Genomic DNA, 6,529 nt, shown 5'->3' on the forward strand with positions numbered 1-6,529 from the left:
CACACGCTGAAATAATCACTTATAAAATGTGTCCCCTCATACCGTGAAATTGTCAGGGAGGCGGGACTTTCCTTCCTAATCAGAAGCAGCACAGCTGTCATTCATGTCCCCTTGGCGCCGCCTCCTCAGCGTTGTTTGAATCTGTCCCGGAGCCTGCGCTGTTATGTTATCCCTTGGGCATGCGCAGTTAGTGCTGCCCGTCTTCTGACATCATTTGATGTCAAGCTGACTGTGCCTGTGCGGCCGCGCTGCCCGAGATCCCGCCCCGCAGTGTCTTCTGATTTATTCATACTGCGGGGCTGGGATTCATGGGCATGCGCAGTGCATATGTTCACCTCTCACTCATCTCCCTCCGCCTTCTTCAGACTGTGCAGCGTCAGCTGATCCCTAATCGCATGCCACGGCGGCTCAGTATTGGGGTATCAGCAGGATGAGGAGTTTGTGGAGGTTGGGAATAGATGAAGACTGCAGGAAATATGAACAAATGTGTTTTTGATGTAATCTCTGCAGCCGTATTCTGGCGGGAGAAGTTGTCGTGTTGGTTTGGGCCAGATGGAAAAGACGGGAGAAATGAATGAATCCACCATAAAGAACATTACCTGTAAGTCACTATCTGTAACTGTACTGTAATCATGTGCTTGTTCTGCAGGTCTGGCATCTACCACTATATAGCCACCATGTGGCGGTAATATTTGTTTTCAGTAACAGCCTGGTCATCTGCTGAGGTTCCCCTATACCCCAAATTAGGGTGCAACACCGTAGTTGTAATCAGGGTCCCATGGTTCGCTTCCCCTGAGCTGAACCTCTAGCTTAGCCTCTGGTGGGAAAATTGGCTTTCTGACAGGTATCGAATGAGTTTATTAAAGCCAGTAACAAAACAACACAAAACTACAACCAAGAGGGTCTGCTGTGGTTCAGACATGACAAAGTCAGTTCGCCGTAGAGTATCATCTGGTGGCTGTAATGAACCTACTGCACGTCAATCTGGCCTTCCAACAAATCTGAAAACTTTAATCAAAAATATATTTCAATTCCTAATTAAATACAATTGAATACTAAATCTTAGAGGTTGAATACTACTCCAGGTAATCCCGCATTAATTATACCTGATTTACAGGTGCGGGCCTTAACTACTGTAGGCATTAACATAACCAGAAACCTACATCCTTGTGTAATCTTAGGTTACTTGGAAATGCACAGCTTGCGTCAAGTTGTAAAGATTTACAAACAAAGACGAAAGTCTCCAGCGATACCCAGACACTATTGAGAGTAACGTCAAATGGTTATTGTTTCCTGCTTGGCCCAAGTCCCACGTCCCATAATACATTATCTGAGTAGCTGGAATAGCTTAACCTTAAATCAATAGTGATAATAAACCTGTCTACACTAATAAAAAAAATGTCTGGAGAAGCAGAAGGACATGTAGCTGTACTGTAATTGTACCTATTTAGTATAGACCACTATGGAGAAATGATGCAGCACCATCAAGTTCAAAGTAAAATAATGAATATATTAAACTATTTACTAGAAATGGCAAGTTTAGTCATCTAAGTGTCCCTTCCTTTTCAGGGTCAAAGAAGGTGTGCAGTAATTAAAAGGGAAAAATTTTGTTGGACAAAAGGTACAAAAGGCACAATCGCACGGATTATGCTACAGAATTCACTGTTGAAATGTTGCTGATTTATTATGAAGGTTTCACATTTTAATTGCAAAGCATGAAATTTGCTGTGAAAATCTGCAGCCAATATTGACACGCAGCGCCAATCACTTTATGCTCTGCAGCTGGTGGATGAGATTTCGCAAGATCCGGAAAATGGAAAATCTACTCTGACATGAGAACATACCTTTGGAACAAATAAACACGTAACATATTGGCTGCAGAATTTTGATGTAGATTTTCAAGTGGAAAACCCACAGGTGAATACAGTACAAGGAAACAAGTTGAGATTTCAAAAATCTGCCATATGGACGTCATCATCTCGCGAGACCGCAATGCATGGAGCGGTCACCGGAGCGTCGTGAGGAGCGGGAAAGGCCGGTTCTGGATCCGAGGGTCGACGGACGGTGAGTATATAATGATTTTTTATTTTTTATATTATTTTTAACATTAGATCTTTTAACTATTGATGCCGCATAGGCAGCATCAATAGTAAAAAGTTGGTCACACAGGGTTAATAGCAGCGGAAATGGAGTGGGTTACCCGCGGCATAACGCGGTCCTTTACCGCTGCCATTAACCCTGTGTGAGCGCTGAGTGGAGGGGAGTATGGAGCGAGCACTGACTGCGGGGAGGAAGGAGCGGCCATTTTGCCGCCGGACTGTGCCCGTCGCTGATTGGTTATGGCCGTTTTGCCGCGACCAATCAGCGACTTGGATTTCCATGACAGACAGAGGCCGCGACCAATGAATATCCGTGACAGACAGAAAGACAGGACAGAAAGATGGAAGTTACCCTTAGACAATTATATAGTAGATATCTCCCCATCACAGGATCTACACAAGTGGCTCCCAACCTTTCTTACCTTGAGAGCCACATTCAGTTCTGAGAGATGGTCATGAGCAACATCCAACGTGCCCCATTTCCCCCCCACTATGATAACACCCAGAATCCCAATTACCAGTATAATGATAGCCAAAGCTTCCCAAAAATCACCTTCTGCCACCCGCCTTTCTAGGCAGTATACTTACATACAGGGGTTCCAATTTTGCCCCCTTCGGAATTCGAGCATGAAGCACTCCAATCAAACTATCTCATCCAGCTTCAACACCCCTCTAATGAATAGTATCACTCCATCTCCAGCTTAATATTTGTATTCTTACCCCCACACACACACACCAGTATATGCGCACTCAGATCAGCTCCTCTGTGCGGGAAGTCTGAAAAGTCACCAACTGGAGACCTTTTCTTCATAGCTGATTGTAAGGTCGGGGTCACACTAAACGTATGGAAAATGGGTCCGAGTCTCCCTGCCGAGAGTCGCACAAGTGTTCTCCGTATGGTCATCCGTGTGTAATGTGTTTGCAAAGCGATGATGCAATTTTCTCCCACCTATGTATCGGTATGGCATCCATATGACATGCGTAGGGCTTTACATTTCTCACTGATATTCCCCATAGAATTTAATGGTTCAATGGGCTGAAATGAGGAAAATGTGTGCGTATTTCTCGCAAGTCACACGGATGGTCTGTGTGGTGTCTGATTTTTTCTCGCACCCATAGGCTTAAATTGGCGAGACTCAGGCGATATACATGTACAATCGCAGCATGCTGAAAACGACCGAGAAAAAAAAAAAAGCTGATGTCAGCTGCCCCATAGATTAACACTGGTCCGAGTGCTATGCGATGTTTTCTCACATATCACTCGTCCGTAGTTCTCCAGCCACAGGTAGGGGAAAACTGATCTACACATATGATATAAAATTATAAAAATTAATAAACAATAATAATAATAATTATTATTATTATTATCTACAAATAAACCTTTGAATAGCATCATTGGTTTCTATGAAACTTCTTCCTCAAGATCTCAAAACAAGAGTTTGCTAAACTTGTTTTTCACTGACTTGGTTACTCTCCTTTCACTGAGAAAATTCTCTCCAGATCACATGACGATTTCACCATGCCTGAATGCTTTCACTATATATACGGTACGTGAATCTGATACCATAAACTATGTGTGGAAATGATGTTCTGACATCTTGGAAATTATTTGAACAGAAGGTTAAAAACATTGGAAAAACACATTGTGCTTCCCAGACAGGTGGCACAGGAGGCCAGAGTATCAGTGACAGGATTTCCATACAGGAGCAGAGGAGCCGATGTTCTGTAGAGCAGTACTAGGCACAGGGACATAGTGACACAGGGATGAGTGCGAGTGTGGCTGAACCGAGTGCAACATGCCCAAAGGTACAGCAGATTATCACCTTCCAGGCTGGCACTGTACCCAGGTGAGGTATAGTGTACAGGTAGCACACAGGGTAAGCACACAAGGGGCACAAAGTAACAGCTGATCACTACCATCCAGGCTGGCACTGTACCCAGGTGAGGTATAGTCTACAGGTAGCACAAAGTCAGCACACAAGGGGCACAAAGTAACAGCTGATCACTACCATCCAGGCTGGCACTGTACCCAGGTGAGGTATAGTCTACAGGTAGCACAAAGTCAGCACACAAGGGGCACAAAGTAACAGCTGATCACTACCATCCAGGCTGGCACTGTACACTACCTGTACCTAGGTGATATGTAATATACAAGTAGCTGGTCACACCTACAGCATCACAAGGGGCACAAGTAGTAACAGCTGATCACTACCCTCCAGGCTGGCATTGTATTTTACCTGCACCCAAGTGAGATTTAGTGAACAGGTAGCTGAGCAGAGTCAGCATACAAGGAGCACAGTATAAAACATGATTCTTACCCTCCAGGCTGGCACTGTACCTGTACCCAGGTGATATGTAATATACAAGTAGCGGGTCACACAGACAGCATCATAAGGGGCACAAAGTAGCAGCTGATCACTACCCTCCAGGCTGGCACTGTACCCTACCTGTATATACAATCAGCTGAAATAAGAACTACCTACTGGTTTGGGGCACTGCACATCTCTGCCTGCACAGGTAAAGCCACCTATGTGTGTTCCTTACCTTATCTGCTACAGGTGTGTGGGCACAGGCTGGGAAACACTGCGGGAGACAGATCCAGGTCACAGTGCAGACGGGTACATAGCAGGACGATCGCCCCGGGGATGAGCAGTAGTGGGAGAGTGGGCAGTGCGCCCACGGGAGACGATCCCCGACCAGCAGGAACTGTGTGCAGCGCAGCAGGATCCAGCAGGGCTCAGAGTCCGGCTGCAGGCGGGGTCAGCTTCTCCTGGTGACACATGCAGGGACTGTACTGTATGGAGAAGAAACGTGAGCCCCTGCTGGGCGAAGTGCGGAACTGCAAGCACCTGGCAGGTATCACAAGAGGCACATACTGTCTCTCTGATGCCATGCGATTAGGAGCACTGGCACTAGTGTGTATGACGACCAAGAAACACATTACGAATTCTAGGGTACAATCACTATTCTAGAAGTAGCAAAAAGTCAGAAAAAAACAGCCTGACATACTTTTTTTTTGTCTGGTAAAATGATGGGCTCCATGACAGAAACCCAATGTGCCCAAATATAGTCACCGGGGTCTGCGCCAATGACAGCACAAAACTATGGAATTAAAGGTGATTTCCTGTTTAAGAAAAGTTTATTTTGTATTTTTTTTAAAAATCTTAGCTTTAACGACCGTCTGTGGGTCCAGCACTGAGTCTCAAGCACCTTTGGGTGCCTGTTATTGTCCGCAGTGCTGACTTATCACAGCACTGCAGCCAAACACTGAGCTCAGTGGCTCTACCTGAACTGACTGCACAAGTCACTGAGCTCAATGATTGGCTGCCGCGGTGTTGGCATGATGTCGGCACTGCAGAAAATAACATACAAGTATACCCAGAGCAGTGGCGAAGGCTCAACACTGATCTCAGGAAGAGTGAGTAAAGCAGTTTGTTTTGATAAGGGTAGGTGCACACTGTCAGTAAACGCTGCGGGTTGGATGCTGCGTACTTGTGCAGCATCCAGATGTTACAGCATAGTGGATGGCATTTCAAGAAATCCCATGCTCACTATGCGTACACAGATCCTCTTTGGAGATGTGTGGGGCCCCAGGGTCCTGGTCATCGCAGTGGTATTGCTTTCCTGTCTGGGAGTGATGCTACGTTTGGAAGCAAGGAAGGATAACTGCATTCAGGTACCACAAAGATGCAACACACATTCACACTACAGGCCACCAGGGGGAGATCCCCATATATATAGATAACTGGTAGTCTGCAGGGAAAGTTAGTTAGTTGCTGGCTGAGCTCAGCTCAGTTAGTTCCAGACAGTGGTCTGAGGAGGACAGAGGGTCAACAGAACTGTGCATGCCCTCAGAGCTGCATCTCCCAGAAAGAGACATTGAAAGGCAGAATTGTATTGCAGCTAGCATGAAGGAAGTCGAAGCAAAGGAGAGGATACTAGAAGGGGACCAGCCCCCGGTAGTTGGAACACCGAGGGAGTAAGGACCTCTACGCCTTATTTCAGAGAACGGCAGGACAGCTACTTGCAGGTTACCTGTCCGCCACTACAACCAGGAGGCACGGTGACACCTACAGAGCCGGGTTATCTAAGAGACCCTATAAACAGGCTCAAGTCACCAGTCATACGGGTTTTGTCCTATCCTATATGGGGACAGAGAGAGCGAAACATCACATCTGTGAGACCCTTATGTGAGGCCATAGGCAGTAAGGGACTACACTGATTTCCACCTGGACAAGGGAACTCTGGACTTGCCTCCAAACTGGACGGACTCTGCCTGCCCTGTGATCTGATGCCCTGGACTGTGGATGCTGAAGTCTTCAGTAAAGGTAAAGAGACTGCAACCTTGTGTCCTCGTTCTTCTCTGCGCCTCTCACCATCCACCGTCTACACACTGGGACGCCCTGGGGACATACTTCACCTGTGGGAAG

At 46.3% G+C, this 6,529-nt stretch overlaps 1 protein-coding gene across 1 annotated transcript in view; it reads right to left on the bottom strand.

The window, feature by feature from the left end:
- Window positions 1-4,849, bottom strand: part of CRACDL (CRACD like) — a 154,286-nt gene extending 149,437 nt beyond the window's left edge. The window contains exon 1 of the mRNA XM_077296521.1: window positions 4,644-4,849. The gene's annotated coding sequence lies outside the window, so the exon portion shown is untranslated. The remainder of the gene's footprint in view (window positions 1-4,643) is intronic.
- Between the last annotated feature and the right edge of the window lie 1,680 nt (window positions 4,850-6,529).

The sequence above is a fragment of the Ranitomeya variabilis genome, chromosome 3 (assembly GCF_051348905.1).
Source record: "Ranitomeya variabilis isolate aRanVar5 chromosome 3, aRanVar5.hap1, whole genome shotgun sequence".
In the NCBI taxonomy this organism is placed as follows: Eukaryota; Metazoa; Chordata; class Amphibia; order Anura; family Dendrobatidae; genus Ranitomeya; species Ranitomeya variabilis.